The sequence below is a fragment of the Struthio camelus genome, chromosome 7 (genome assembly GCF_040807025.1).
Source record: "Struthio camelus isolate bStrCam1 chromosome 7, bStrCam1.hap1, whole genome shotgun sequence".
NCBI classification, from domain to species: Eukaryota; Metazoa; Chordata; class Aves; order Struthioniformes; family Struthionidae; genus Struthio; species Struthio camelus.
In genome coordinates, this window is record NC_090948.1 from 12226766 (window position 1) to 12243797 (window position 17032).

The 17032-nt window shown below is 42.4% G+C and overlaps 1 protein-coding gene across 1 annotated transcript in view; it reads right to left on the reverse strand.

Annotated features, from left to right (window-relative positions):
- Nucleotides 1-17032, reverse strand: part of RBM20 (RNA binding motif protein 20) — a 104704-nt gene that overhangs the window by 54353 nt on the left and 33319 nt on the right. The gene's annotated exons all lie outside the window — the stretch shown is intronic.

Genomic DNA, 17032 nt, shown 5'->3' on the forward strand with positions numbered 1-17032 from the left:
CAGACGCCGAACACACACGATCCAAACTCACAGACTTGTGACCTTTACAGTTACATCCCATCCCAGGCAGCTCGCTTGTGTGTGGATAATTCTATTTATGGTAACAACAAATCACTGCAAGTTAGCCGCTGCCCGAGAGTGGGGAAATCAGCTAACCTGAACTGTCAAATATCTCAGCATTCCTCATCCAGTGCTTGTTTGGTTCTAGAAAGATAGAAAAATTGGGCTCACCCCCAACCTGTCTTGGGTTTAATATCGCCAGCACAACAGCATTCTGCGTTGTGGCACGAAGAGCCAGCATCCAGTTCTGACTGCTGGCAATGAAACTGTTTTGGATGACTTAAAAAGGAACAGAAACAGGATTTAGGAGAAAATATTTGCTCGTAAGTAAAAAAACAAAATAGGGGAAAGAGCAAACTGGTTGGGAATGATGAGAGATTTATACCTCCGTTTCCTTATGCCACTTCTCCCTTTCTGATCCTTTCCTGCCTCCCAATTGGATAAATTAAATTAAAGTCTCCTGAGTTGAAATTACAGTCCTATAAACTGTAATCTTTATGCCATCCGTACAACATCGTCTAGATTTACTCTAAACTGGTGGTGAAAACGCTGAATGAGACTGTTTCCAAGTCTCTGTGGTATCCCACCAAGAAGACCCATATTCAAAGGAAATTCAACACTGACAATGGCTTTCGGACATTTCCTTAAGATTTTTTTAATCCAGTTAGGAGTTGCTGTACTGATAATATATTTTTTCTAAAAATCGAAACACGGGGAGGTATGAAGCAAAATACCTTGCAAAAACAAAATCTTATTATCTATCCACTTACCTTTACCAAGTGAAATCTCCAATCTCAAAGAATGAACTACTCAGCGAACTCCATTTACCAAAAGATTGTGCTGACTAAAGTAATTATACATCTACCCTTTAGGCTTTTGTCAATTTAGTCTTTACTGACTGTGTCCATCCTAAACACTCCTGTTATTTTGTTCCCTACTGATATCAGATTAGCCACACTACAGCTACACGGACCATCCCAGTCACCCTTTTCCAAGAGCTGCCACTTCTTCAGCAGTCTGGGATTAGTCCCATATTCCAAGATTTTTGAAACTAACAGAACAAAAGTCTTTTTGGACGTTTGGATCCAACTCTTTCAGGATCCTCTTGGGCAGCTAACCAGGCTGGTTCCTTTTTAATGCAGCTTTACTAGAATAAACATTATCATTTCTTCATGAAATACTAACTTCAAAGTTAAAATCAGCTTCACACAGTACAAGTATGCTACCCTGCTCCTTTCCAAATAGCAAATGAAGTATTTATTGGAAGATGAAATGTTTATTGAGCAATTCTGCCTTTTTTGCATCAATACTAGGAACTTTACGTTCTATCTGGTACTGGGTCTTCCTCCTTACCAGTAATGTTCTGCTTGTCAAACATTTACATTCTTCCACCAACCATGGGTTTTATTCTGCTGATTTTAACTTTCCAACCAGAAAGGGGTTTGAGCCCCTCTTGGTTATCAGTTTGGGAATCGGTAGAAGGGGTTTGCCGTAGCTATCTTGCAAGTCCATCTTAACAAAATCCCAGTTTCATTCATGCATTTCTAATTTTTTTTCCTTTCAATCAACTTTGCTCCGAAGTTTTCCCCAGAGTGAGGAAATTTAACCTTTTTGAAACATCAGGTCTGTGCGGCACCCATACAAGCTGGCATGCGCCTCTGAATGGAAGTAGGTCATGCTCACCACTCCCTATGCAACCACCAAATTTCATCCCCTTCCTCAATTTTTCTGCACCCATTAGTGAAGTCTCAAATGGATTCAGCTGGTATCGTGTGCAGTATCCCTGATATTAAAAGATGATTATCTGTTTTTAGCAATGCTATTAGTGTGCTTCTAGTGGCAGCATCAGACTTCCAGTATATTGAATGTCCCATTTTTAAATATTCCATACCTGTTTTTCTTTTCTTCTCACATGTTGCCATACAATGGACTATTTCCCACTGGTTTCTCATTTGATTCAATGACCTGAAATGGATTCTTTCCCAGAATTTGGTTACCAAATTAATCCTTATGCAGCCAAGACTCAGCGAGTATGAGTTACTGATTCATTCTTTAATACTATAACAGTTAGCATTATTTCTTTTTTCATGCTTGTCCTTTCTAAGGACACATAAGCAGAGAGGGAAGTTTCAGAGCATGACTTGTAGCAGAGTGCATTGGACCAGAAGCACATAACAAACAGTACGTTTGAAAATATGAGAAATAAATGGCACAACATTGAAAGGCAGGGACTAAAAAGCATGATAGATAAAGACCTAGCTTATGCAGAGGCACACTTGATACCATCGAGGCTGGGTAAGCTTCCTTGCAAGAGTTGTATCTAGCGCTCAGAGCCCCCGTTCAAACCCAGATAACTTGACTCGGCACTGATGCAACCAGTCAAGTAGCCCGTGATTTTTATAATCCCTGTCACACAAATAGTTCCCCAAGGTTTCAGTAATACAAAACATTTCTTAAAATTACTGCAAATATCAGTTCCCTCCTCCATGTCTTCCACAGAACCATCAGTCGCACATGAGCAATTTCTTTTTCATGTATTTTGTAACATGGGATCAATTTGTTCACAACAAGCTGAGCTCAAGTTTGTACCTTTGCTTTAGCAATCTGGCACAATCCCATAAATTAAATGCTAATTCAATGCCTTCATATTTGTTCCCTCCGGTGTCCGGACAAAGTCGCCTTCCAGTTTCTGAGGTATCAGCTGCTGCGTGCAGAGAGCTCTGCATCTCCCTGGAACACGGTCCAAAGTTGTACCCAGAAAAATCCCGTCAGTCTCGACAGCCTTGGGGGGGGGGGGGGGTTCCCTAGATGCCTTTCCGCACGGAACGACTTCCTTGTACACATCCGTGAGGCGAGCACACGGGCCGTGTTTACCTCCTCTCGATGACTTGTTTGTGCTGTGCAAAATTAGGGTGAATTTTGTTGACTTGTAAGGAAACTGTTTATAAGCTGCCTAATATTTCTCTTCCTCTCTACTGAGAGCTGTCTTTTGGTTATAGACCAGAAGTAAGAAGAAAAAAAACAGGTTTTATTCCTAGCTACACCTACAAGTGTCCTATGTGGATATAAGCAGAAAGGTAGGAAGGCCCAATCCACAAACCTAGAATTATATGGAGTGACTAAACCAGGCTACCAGAACGAAGGGCTGGGTGTCGATACATAAAGGTCAATAACCCAGTCATATCACAGAGTCACTTAATCACAGTGACTGTATCTGTATGTTATAGAAAAGGAGGTGAATATAAAGAATGTAAACATACATCTTCCTGCTGAAATGAGCCACATTTTGACCGAAAATTGGCAGAAAGCAAAAATTGAACTAAATACATGAAATGTAAAGGAAAAGTGTATTTAAGACAGATTGGGAGATGGGAGGGAGCAACTCCTGCTTACAACTCAAGATAATGCAAAGAATGATTTTTGTTTTTTAATGTGCTCTTGCAGATGAGAGGCAGGTATGAATCAAAATCCTACTTACTCCTGAGCTGGAAAAAAATGCCACTTATGGCTATCTATCAAAAAAAAAACCACAGAGGAGTAAGGGAAGCTTTCTTTATATTTATTACAGCCAAAGCATTCTGGGAAGTTTTTTTTTCTGGGAGATGCCATGCACAATAACCTGCCATCATAACCTATTTGTGTGGTTCACAATCACAGAGCACGTGTCCTCCAGTACTTTAAAACAATCTAAACATGGTAGAAGCATTCATTGTAATGAATGGAAATTTGGCTTGACTTAAAAGCAAATAGTAGCAGCCTATCTTGGTGATCTTCAGCCACAGTGACTTGAAACGTATGTTCTCAACCCAATGTCAGGAACACAGTCGCTTGCATGTTGCTCTCTGCCTAAGCTATTTCCAATGCACTTACAATCATGTTTGTGAATGCAGAGTTGGTGCCTAGAATATCAGAATATTGGGAAGTCCCTGAAAAGCTTTAAGCAAGGATTTCAGTCTAATGACTGATTAACCAGCTTTTAGTCACAAAATATGTTTCCTAGGACAGATAGGAGCACTTGTCTGGGATGACGGGAAACTTAGGGCACTTAGGTCCCTCTGCAGAGAGCAGGAGGACGCACCACCCAACACCAGCCACCACCACTGCCCCAGCTGCCCAGCTCGTCTCACGGCTGGGAGCAATAGTTGTCCCAGACAAGCAAGATTAAATGACAACGGTTTTCCTGACGTGTACTCGGCAACTCAGCCCGCAGCAGACATGAAGTAGAGATAGGCTTACTCTTCGCTGGGGAGAGAAGGCTTGATACATGTTATATAGCAGAAGAGCAGGAAGCAAGAGAGAAATACATCTGGATCTCACTCCTCACCTCGGAATGTGACTGTTGCGAAAACGCTCCCTTGCACCCTACCGCAGCTTCTCACAGTATTAACATCTTTACATGAGCTCTCCGGAGCAACAAGCCAAGAAGCCTAACAACAAAAGGCCTTTCAGGAAAGCTGGTTTCCTTCCGCCCTGTCCCGCCAGTTCCCGGGAGCAGGGCTTTGGGGCCGGGCCGCGCTCCGAGGCTGCTGCTCACATTGCCGCAGACTGCAGACCTGCAGGGCGCGAGCGCCTGCAGACACAGCAGATTCCCATCTGTCTCCGAGACCAAGCTGTGGCTGTCAATCCCACCAGCTTCACGGGAAACCCTGGTGTTACCAATCAACTTAGCCTACTGTGCACATGCCACACAGCAATAAACCATACAATTATTGTTTTTACAAGGGCGCTGGATTTAAACTTGCCCCTCTAACTGCAAGAAACACAAGGCCATTGGACAAAAAGAAATAAATGTATATAAATATGTGTGATAAGTATGTATGCATGATATGCATAATAAATACGTATGATGGATAAAATGACATGCACCAGTGCCTTGGGATATATCTGAACCCAGAACCTACAACACTAGACATTTTGTATTTCTTACAGCCTGATACACCCAAGAACTGTCCCTGGAGGAGCAATTCACTACATGATCTCTACAGCCAGCAATGGCAGCATCGTCGTCTACGGGTACAGGGAGACGACAGGTGGGAGAACCAGACGAGACAAGTTTTCTTTTAGGTGTATGAAGTTTGTATTTCATTCATGCTATTTGTGAAATGGAATAGCATCAGCAAGTAGTCATAAGGCTGCAAGTTAGGAAATTACATCATATTTTGGCAATAAGTGCAGGATATAAATAACCTGGAACATCAAACCTTTCACAGAAACAGATGCAAAAGGAGATTCACTTGCCCCTTGGCAATTCACAGTGTGTAACACTTACATGGACGATGGGCGAGGTGTTTTTAGCTGCCCAGGAGCCCACAAAGCCAGCAAAACTGGATTGCACATTCCCACAAAAGCAGCAGGTGCCTGCTACAAGCTGCAGAGCATAGCGAAGAAGTTGCTTCGGTACACTAAAAAAGCATAAATCCAAGCCCCAATCCGAGAAAGAAAGCAAAGAACCTGTTCTTCTCTCTACTCCTCTGCTAAAAGCAGTTACAGGGGCAGAAATTAATCTGTAGCACTAGCATTCAGCGTAAGTAACCCTGATCAAAAATGCTCAATAGCCAACGTTACCAGAGAAACAGTATACCTCCCCTCTTCGCTTTTGGTTATTTTCAACCCATTCACAGGTAGTTCAGCACCTAGAGCCTGATTCGGCAGAGACAAAAGCACGGCGGCAATTTTATTCACTGCATCCCGTCTTACAGGCCCTTGTGGCAGCAGACGTGCGGACGTGCTTTCAGCACAGGGCACGGTAAAGCATAAAACACCCAATGAAACAAACTCTACACCAAGTGGTATTTACTGCGTCTTCTGCTTTTATGATATAATGACTTAGCTCTGTGGACAAAGGCGCGTACAGGCTACTGCACTGCACAGGGCACCACACCACGACGTACCTGTCAGCAGCCGCTGGCATCTGCACGCTGCCCAGCGAAGGGCAGGGCACGGGCACCTTGCTCCTAGGCACTCTGGCAAAATTTAATTCATAATGAAGACTGCAAATGAAACAAAGACATTGTTGGGAAAAGCTCTGAGCGTTTCCCACAGCCGGCGTTTTTACAGCCCTTCGTCTGCCTCCCTCCACGGCGCGACCGACAGCCTCCCTGCACTCCTGAAGGAAGGCGGAAGGGAGCCCTGCTCCCTCTGCACGCGTCCTTACTCGCACGTGGACAATGCCTTCCAGTGAGGCAATAAAATGGACTCCAGACAAAACAGTTCCCCCTGCCTTAGTGCCTCGTAGCCAAGACAAAAGATGGAGGTCTTGGTAAGTACCAGGGAAACACAGAAAGAACGAACTCTTCGCTGCATTGCTCCTATCTGTATCGCTGTATCAGTAGAGGTAATCAGTCTGGATTTCCAGCATTTAAGATTTGTATTGCTGGTCTTGCCTCCCCAAAACTAAACCAGGTGTTTCATCACCTGCCAAGTCTTTTCTTTATTTAAGGATTCCAAGGTCCTTTAATAATACCGCTTAATTATGTTTTCCAGTTTTGGCCTGTGGAGTATTGTGAGTATAATACACATTTTACAGGTGAGGACAGAGAGGGAAGACAGAGAAACTGAGCAAATCCACCGTAAGCAGAACCATGACATTGATATTTTCTTAAATCAGTTTAGCAGACGTGCTTCCCTAAACAGGAGGTATACCCACCTAACTTTCCATAAGCCTTCTGTAAGTTAAATAAACAGCGCTCGGAAGGGAAGGTGTTCATTCCATTATTCATTTAGGCTTATTTGGAGTTTTGAAGATGTGACAGTGAAGTAAATTGTTATTTTGCTTCTAAGACCAGCATCATTTTAAGGTACAAACATAAACAAATCTTTATACTGCTGCCCTTCAGCCTTTGCACATGACTACTGCAATGACTGTTCTAGACTTTTCTTATTCTTCGTAATTATTTAATCTATTTTGAACTCCCCTCCTTACTCATTCTCTGCTTGCAGTACAGATAGTACAAAACAAATGTTATTTAAGCACAGAAATCCTTAAAGTAGATTTCACTGGGGTTAGGGGCTATTTTTAGCCAAGATAGCACAGAGATGCACTGAAGTGTTTACTAGCTTGAACATAGGTCATAAAGCCTGCATTTGTCATTACCAAAGACCACCTGCAGTTTAGATAAATTATCAGTGACAACTGTTTATTACTGCCCAACAGACAAATAGATTTAACCCTTCTCTGTTAGTCATAAAGCTCCTGAGCAAATAGGACAGCAGTGACCTTTACGGTGCTTCTCAAGTATGACTTTTAATCCCCATGCCTACGGAAACGTACAGCGGAATTGCCGACCTGAGATTTACAAGCTTTTCACGCTGCTCAGACCATCAGGCGGGAAGTACCAGTTACACACATAGAGCCAAAACATCCCAGGGAAACCTCCGAAAGACAGTGGATAAATTATCCAGAAAACAAAACAAGCCCATCTAGAGAAGACGAATGGACAGACGTCAAGAACCCAAACCTGAGCACATTACTGACTATCGACTACTTTACATTTTGTCAGTGTCAGCATTATTATTTCACTTCAAATTATCCCTGCAGATAATTTTAAATCCCTGTGAAATGTTATGAAATGCAAAGCCATTTATTTTATACAGTATTTTTAAACATAATCTCTACTGCCCTTGTTACCAGTTATGTTTATATTAGTTCGCTGTTCTCCATCATTTTTTTCAAGAGCTCTCCCTGGCCTGCCTCTTCCCTGCTGATTGCTTTGGGGAGCAGCCTGAGGGAGGCTGTAAAGAGTAGAAATTTCTTAACGCAGCTAGGCTTTGGGAGAACACAAGAATTTGATCATAGGAAGTGATTTGCAGGATCAGGGTTCAGCTGCTCCAAGCCCTGGTGGATCTTTTGTGAAACAGCAGCTGCATTTCAGCCCCGAAGAGCTGCTCTGTGGTTCAATTCAGTCATAACATACGATTCTTTCCTCCGCTCCTTTGTGTTTTGTCAAATTAAGGTAATTCTCTTCTTGCAATTTTGTTTTGGCCACCACTCTACGAATATGGTAAGCCTAGATTCATCATCACCTTTGGTTTCCTCTACAGTCAACAGATAAAGTCAACCCTCAACAAATAAAGACACCTGGAAGTTATGATTTGGATTTTGGATTGCCTGGAGATAGGAACAACATAACATTTCTGTATGACCAACTGCTGTTAGAAATAAAGGCAATAATTTTGGTCTCTTCTTTACAAGTGCAATGAACAGAATTTGACTTGTTGAAGACAGACTAGTTCGATTCCTTTTGTCTTCTCTTCATAACAAATTCACGTTAAGAAAACATACATCATCTTGCATCTAAATCAGGTTAACAACCTCGCCTGGAATCCATTCCCTAAGCACAGAAAACAAAAACATGTTAAATCTGACTTCCAAAACAGAATGATCACCTTGTTCTTCACCAACTCCAGTTTAAATTATCATGATATTCTTGATGAACCCCCATTTGTTATTTGTGTGGATACAATTCTTCAGCAATTAATGTCTAGAGAACCCAGGCTTAGTATGTATCACTTGTTACGCTCAGATAAATATGAATGTAAATTTTACACAGTAAATAAGTATTTGCTATGTAAATAATTACCGTGACCTCTCAAACATCATTCCTTAGGACATATTCAAGGCAATTCAAAACAGCTGTTCTGATGTTATCCCAAACTTGCTTAAGTCAAGAGAAAGATTTCTGTTTATTTCCATGGAAATTATTCAGGTCTTTTCATCATCAACTGATGCCTTTAAAAGCGTTGTGTGAGACCTGAGTCCTTGACTCACTTGCAGTCAAAATATTCTGTGCAGAAGTAGTGGGCATGACAGGGGCAGGCCTGCTGGGGTTTCCTGCCAGACTACTGGAGTCCACAGTCGCCAGGCTTAAGCTTCTAGCTCTCTACTGCCAAGGAGCAAATCTGGCAAGCCCTGGGAGAGCTAGCCAAGACCAAGCCCAAGTCTTCTGTTTGTGGCAGCAGGACCCAGAAGCCCTGACTGCAGCCAGGCCTTGGCTCCTGCTCTGTGGCGGGAGGCTGGAAGCCCTAAAAACCCAGGCAAGTGCTTCTGAAGCCATCGGGAACTGCAGCTTCTTTGCACAAAGCTCCTCCACCTCCTCACTCCCCTGAGCTAAAGGGTTCAAGCAGCTCCAAAGATCTCAGGGCAATGCAGCAATACACCCAGAGGCGATGCCTTGTTCAGAGAACCACAGCGTAGTTCTGGCTGGAAGGGACCTCTGGAGATCATCTGATCCAAACCTCCTCTTCAAGCAGGATGCTCCTTCTTGGATCATTTAAGAGAGAAACAGCCAGTCAGAAATTTTGCACCTTAAATACCAGCAAGCAAAAAGCCTATTAATTCAGGTTGCACAATACAGGCTGTGCTTTTTCATAACAGGACGTTCTTAAAAAAGCAAGCTGACACATTCTGCGCTTGGCTTTATCCTCTGAATGATTAAAGGTCTGTGCCAAGTCCAGCATATTATAACAATGTCGTCTTGGAATGGAACATGGGAGGCTTTAAATTATTTATTACATACATTCATATACACACACGTGTGCCACTTGAAATAATCTGATGTTTACATGTATTAATAGTTGGGACAATAAATATATTAATGGCTTATTGTTTCCCTCTTGTATGAAAATTATAGCTCTCTGCTCTTTGGCAAGCACTTCAGGTTGAGCAACAACAACAATTACACATCATTTTCACATACTTTTGTGCTATGAAGTTATAAGTGCTCATCAAAGCCTTGTCTTGATTTTGTTGTAAGATCTTAAGTCACAAGTGGATTAAGTTTCTGGATGCCACATTCAATTTCTCATTGATAAAGTTAAATATCTGCAAAATCCATGTTCCAGTCAAAGCAGCTTGAATTGAAGGAGACTTTGAAAAACAAGATTTCATTTAGCAAGTGGCCTAGAATTAACTTAGACACTTGAGCCACCCAGAGCACAACCTTCAGCCTGGTTGCAAATGCGAGTTAGACAAAATACATGTAATTGAACTTAATGATGCTAGATTTACTGCTGGAATGAGCTGCTGCACTTCCACTCATCATCAGTTACGAAAGAAGGTCTCCAGCGCACTCCACCAACCAGCTGAAGAGCTGGGCTACTGTTCTCTGGAGGACTTCCCAACACTAACTCATAAGAAAGAGAGATTCAATGCTAATACACTTTCATAGATGAGACCCATCACGAGAAATAACAGAGCACTTTTTGTTAATTTAATTAGATTGGTGAAGAAACTATTTAATCAATGTAATGAATAGGAATATTGACTTACTGAGAAACAAATCTGTCATATTTGTCACCAGTGGTCAGTTCCTCAAAGGAAGACTAAAACCTCAGAAAGGATAAAAGTCTTTTCCAATACTACAGAAGGTCAATGGAAGGGCTAAAGCATGAAATTCATATAATATAACATATACAAACAACATCAAAAAACAACGATCAAACCCTCTTTCAATCCTTTTTGGAGAAAGCCATTGCTAGGTTGAACAGGCCACCTTACACACATCCTTTCTCTGACCAGGAGCCTCCACTCCCCATGCGCTCCGGTTAAGTTTATCTGAGCCAAACAGAAGGTAACAGAACTAGAGAATATCCTAAACGGGGTCTTACCAGGTTCGTGCATAACAGTACAAAGACTTCTCTCACACAGTGCAACAGAGAGTGATGTTGGGTTTCAGCCCTGTACCATTGATGGGTCACAGTTATCCTACAGTAAGCCAGTATTTCCTCGGTTTGCTTCCTCCCCCAGTACCTGCAACTGATGAGCTCTAATTTATAGCAAAAATTCTTGATATTCGTCTGTAAGTGCATGACTACTGCATTGCTTCTGATTTCTCTCTCTTCTCTCTGCAGCTTTATTAACTTCATCTCGGTTCTCAGGATTTTCAGTGCCTCCCAACAGCATGTCATCAGCAAATTTTACAAGCACGCACTTACGTTCTACTTTCAGCTCTCTAATAAACATGCTAAACCACGTCAATCCCTAGACCAATACTGAGGACCTGACATCAGCTGGTTACAAAGGCAGTTCAGTTGGCTACCGTATGTCTTCTTGGACTGTCCAGGTCACATGATGTCTGACAGACTAGATGTTCTTTTAGCAGTATGACCTGTGCACACGTAGGATAATTGGTATCTCCTGCGCATCAGATTCCTACCTATGCTCTCCCCTAAACTCCTTCTCAAGCTTTCAGATTTTTCTGCCAAAGATGAAGAGGATCCAGCACTATGCAGGTGGACGTGCTGAGCTCTTGCAGCCTCTGAGGTGTGATCAGAATGAGAGCGTGATTCCCACACACGCATGCAAAAAAGCAGTGAAATCTGCTGAAATTTGGAAAAGCTTCTGTGACAGAGGCAAGCTGTATTTTGGGAAACATTACAGCAAAAGGTCCCCAAACTCAGAGGGCGAATCTGTCACATAACAAGGCCCCAAATTTAGGCATACTCCAAGTAAGCCTCCTGAGTTTAGACTCCTTTGAAAACTGAACACCAAGCAAAATTGAGTTTTTCCAATGCAAATGCAGCAGTGCTAGTGCTCTGCTATAACATACAGGGATCAAACAATGAGCTTACCAATACTTTTTCCGATCAAAGGAACGGCCTTTGAGATTAGCCTAAGGTTTCCTTCTTAAACAATGTAATCACGTCATGAGTCAGCCCTGTTTCTTCTAGTCATTTGTAACTTTTTGCAACGTCAAGAACATATTCCTAATTTTCTGATCCCGTGGGAAGACATGCCATTAGATCTTGACATACCATTTTCAACCTATACAGGCTCGTTGTATAACTTGCTGGCTAACGTGTACACCAGGGAACGAAACAGAATTTGTCTGACGTTCCTACGTTACTGCCCTGGAGCAAGACAATCCAGCACAGAAGATTTTCAGATTATCAAGGGGTGGTGGGGGGGGGGGGAGATAATAGGAATGTCACAGCTTCTGTTACTCTATGTAGAGACATTTATCAAAAAGATAGCTGCTGTAAGATCGGTATGTTCCTTTCCCCTGAAGCAACAAAAGGTCCTTTAAAAATATTCTGAAGTAATTAAGTTGAATCTTATTTTCCAAAATTTAACAGAAACTGAGGACTTTTTTCCCCAACTGATGAAGTTGTTCTCTCATTTTGAGTCTTAGGAACATAGTATTATTTTTCCTCCTAGTCTCAACGTAACCAACAGACGTTCCCACCAGGTATGCTGCTTATCAAGTACTCTGACAAAAGGCCAGAAGTGAGGCTTACTGCCCCACTGACTGTTCTTTGAGGGACATAGGAGTCTGTTTTGTTGAGGTCAAAGAGACTTCTCTCCTTGCCTGGTGGGGTGGAGACATCAAGCAACAAAACAATAAACTGACGGGTACTTTTGTGGAGCGTATCTCAAAATGCATCTGACCATGGGAAAATCAGTGGTGCACTTGGGATATCCTTTAATATTCTGTAAAACAAGGGATTTGGGGACCTCAAAAAGCTGTGGTAGCAGAAAGTTGTAAAATTGTTAATGAAACTTCAGATTGCAGTCCCTCAGTTGCTAACAAAAAATTGCACTTTTTATCTAACAACATTTCATACACAAAAAAGAAAAAACTCTACACTAGAAAATCAGCAGGAAGAAAAATTAGTCTGTAAATGCTTCATTCCTAAGGTACTTATGTATCTGGCATGGGTGAAGCTCATAAAAAGAAGCATGAAGGAGAAAGACCGTGATGGCCATCCATGTTGCCACAGCTGAGGAATGTAGCAGCGTTTGGGGGATCTGCAGTGTGGATCAGAGGGGCTTTCTCTAGCCACTGCGGGATCCACGTTGCACGGCACACACATGGTGCACAGCATAGCATTATCTGAGCAGCAGATCTGAACAAGGAAAACATCTGCATTTCCTCCTATTTACTGAGCTACAATTTCTCTTCACAAGGAAATTAGGTGACCCATCCACATTAGAGCTAGCACTAGCCAGCACACCATTTTCCTCTGCAAGCCATTTTTCTCTAAAGACATTTGAGAGTTGGGCTTGAAGCTATTCTGTACATGGGATAGATACTTCAATGACATTAAAAACAACCAGTACAGCTTTCTGAGTGTAAGTTTATTAAGGCAATATTTGCAATGGTGGAGCCTCAGCAGGAAGTGAACAAAACTGATGATGCGTATATAGGTAGAGCTCAACACCACTGATAAAAATAACATTTAATCAATGAAAAGACGCCTGCAGGACAAATGCATGAGTTACATGTGGGTTTACTGATTTCACTGTGCATGACTTGGCTGCACGATACATGTTTCACAGCAGTTTCTGTCCTGATTTTGTTCACATTAAACCCTTGTCAGAAGATCAACAAGCTCTTTGGAGTGTATGAAATTACTGACACAACAGAACCCACATGAGCCATGTTTTAATTCAGCTAAGACAGCCATCTTTTCCTAGAGTATTTTCAGCTTCTACCCACTTTCTGAAAAGCAAGAGACCAATATTTAAGAGACAGTAATAATTTCACTAGAGATTTCCATTATCAACTCCTATTTATCTTTTCTTTTTTTCTATCAGCTTTCCATTTGACAGAGCAGTTATTCTGCAACTGATACCACTGAAATACATGACTTTGTATATATTACCCACTATGGTGCGGCACAGAGATATTTCAGGTTAGCTTAAAATAAACTGGCTTGAGCACCAGAAGTGTAGACGTAGCAACAGAGGGCTCTGCCATGGCTTCATCTATCCCAAAGAGGACCAAAACCAATTGGCACAGCTTGCAAACACGTTAGGCTTGGATCCGAGCCCACCTCTGAGCTCAGCTTCACGTGCAGGCTCTGCAGCTTTTATTCCCTCCTCAAGCGTGGATTTTATTCAATTTGAACACAACACTTGAAGAGAAAGTTTAGGCTCATGCTACCCCATGTCCTCAGCGCACAGTTGCTTGTCACTACCCCTTGAAGCAACATCAATAAAGCCAACATCAAAGAGGCAAGTTAGCTCCAAGTGCCACATACTGCAATGGCAGCTGCGGTATCTGGGAAGAGCAGAAGACTAAAGCTTATAACTGTACAGATGCACTCCAGGGAATAACAGGCATCCCACGCGGCTACCACACTGGGCAAGCCCCACAGTACTTTTAAAAGCAAGGAAAAATGTCTTCATGCGTGATTTAAAACTGGGGAAGCAGGGGCAACAGGGGAGGAAAAAATACATTATTTTTCTCCACATCTTTTATGACAGAGGAAATTGCCTTTTTAGGATATCTGGTCCTTCTAGGATACAAAATTATAACAACTGAAAAACTGGCTAAATGATGACATGAGACTCAAAATGAGAATTTGACATCTGAGCAAGATAGACATTTTTATTCATATTTACTTGTTTTCACTTAAATTGCAAATTACATTAACAGCTCTGGATAAAAGAAATGTTTTGGAAAATATTCAATACTCTTTCCTTTTTGGCCAGAGAAAGCATATACTAAATGTTCTTAATGCTGCAAAAATCTCAAGAGGATCAGACATGCCATTTCTGACTACGTGGAAAGAAAATACCCAAAGCCCAAAGAGTTAACGGCCAAATGTTTAGTTTACTTTTAAACAAGCCCATATTCAATTGCTCATCAAGTTAAGCTCTTCCCACATTCAGGGATTCATTCTTTTGGCTTTAAAGCACTTCCTAAACACTACCTCCGCAAGACCACCTAAACAAACGACCCACTTCTGTGCGTGGTGCTTATTTTATGATCTGCTAGACCAGGACCTCCTGAAGCATGTTTACAAGACAGACCATATGGGAGAGGATTTCTTTGCACATGCACGACCTAATTTAATTTTCAGTTGCTTCTGTATTTTAATATTTTTATGGTTCAGTTCGACTTCTCCTCCCCTCCCTCTCCCACTCAAGAAAGGAATCTAGAAATATAAAGGATAAGTCCAGGGAAAACTTGCAATTTATTACAGAGGCTTACTTGAAAGCAAAAACAGCCGCAATGGATTAATGTATTTCCTTTCCCACAGCTTTTTCACTTAAACCATAGCTGTGCATATTTACTGCAACGTTTCCATCTGCCCATGGCACCGCGCCGACACATCCAGGGCGCAGGAACCGACAGCAGGGACCCACTATTGCTCTCAAACTTTGCAATTAACATGACGTGAAGCCTAGTGGAAAGACACCCCTGCTTAGGCACATTGCTGACTATCAACAGGGACCAAAACCCTCGTTATTCCCATCATTATCCTTATCACAAGCCAAGTCTTTAACGACAGAAAATGCTCATGAGCAAAAAATCAAAACAGATTGTTGTCAGAGGTTTACGGAAACGGCTATAATAAAATTTGCTCCCTTTTCTTACAAGAAGTCCTGCATAGCCTGTGCAGAGGGAGAAGCAGCAGCAGACAACGTGGGCATTTGCTTTTTCTTTTATGAAAACAGTCGCAGGAGGGCACCCAGGAGGAGGCACTACCTTCTTGCAGGAAGGTCAGACTAAGTCCACATCACTGGCAGTTTATCTTTTGAACCTGATCCCTTGAACATGCAAGTATACAAACACACAGACACATCTGACAATACTGAAAACGTTACTGATAAATGACCTGCGTAAACAGTACAACACACTATAATCACCTTTACAATTTTTCTTGGAGTCCAGAAAATTCTGGAAGAAATCAACTAGCCCCACTGTCACTTCAACAACCCAGAAGTGATGAATCCACTAAGGGCAGAGACGCCCCAGTAACTCTCCCAACAACATGGTAGTACAGCCGTTACAAGCCTCCCTCCAGCCCAACACTGGCCTGAATAAACCCAGCTCCTCCCCATCTGAAAAAAGCACATAAAAACTCATAAGCTGCTTCCACTCCGTGAACTTCCAGCAGAGGTGATATTGCTCTTCTTTGAGATGACAGGCCTACCTTTTTTTTTTCCTATTATTATTTCTTAAATGGCACCCTTAATTAGTAAGAAGCACGTTAAGCGAACTTCTGACAGCAACTTCAAAACTCCATCTATTGCAATAGGGATTTAATCCCTTGTGGTTCTTTCTATTCTCTTTCCAGCACACTTTCTACAGAAATTACGGAGAACTGCCAAACGAGACTGCAACAGGCAACATCAGAACGAAACACGGGCATCTCGAGATCCTGTCAAGGCTGCTGAAACTAGCACGTAAATCCTGGTTGTCCCGCAAGGCTGAAACGCAGAGATCCTTAGTCTGCTGGGAAATACAGCGAGCCTGGACGCTCGGACCCTACCGAGGCACCGAACAGCAGTAACACGGCCATGGAGCAGATCAAGAACATCCCAACAGCTGAGAACGCCAACTGCTTCTAGAGGTTCAGTTAATTCTGTCTCCCTTTGCCGAGACCCATAACCAGGATGCTAATTACAAACAAACAAACTTTGTCATACAGACGCTTCATCACTAGGAACGGACCTCAAAATCAGACTTTTTGGGGTTTGCTTGGCAGGTGCCACCAAAAACGCCCAAGTTCAGGTACTCCCCATAGCGCCTACCCACAAAACCGCGGCCTGAACATGACAGTCCCTTCCCTGTTCCCACTGCCCTGAAGCATCCCGGCAGGTGAGCTTTCCTTACAGTCGACTACTACCATTAACGACCCGCATCAATGCTCTTCACACTGGTAAAGGCAGCAAGCCTCCCTAACCGCCTGCCGTAAACCCCGCTCATTGCTACATCTTCGCACAAAGCAGATCTCCGTCTGCAGCACGCTGGCCTCATCTGTCATCAAGCTGTAACAAAGTCTGCTGTTCCCGAGGGACGCAGAGGTAAGAAAATGACTTTTGGTCAAGCGTGTCAGATGATATGGGAATCTCATCCAGGAATCTCCTAAGAAATATCACCCATTGCAGTTCATAAACACAAGCCTGGTTTCACTATATTCAGTTACAAGCAGAGAAGGATAATTAAACAGTTCATGATATGGAATGACTAAAGCATGTGCAATCTTATTTATGTTCTCTGCACCTGTGTTTTCTATGGTT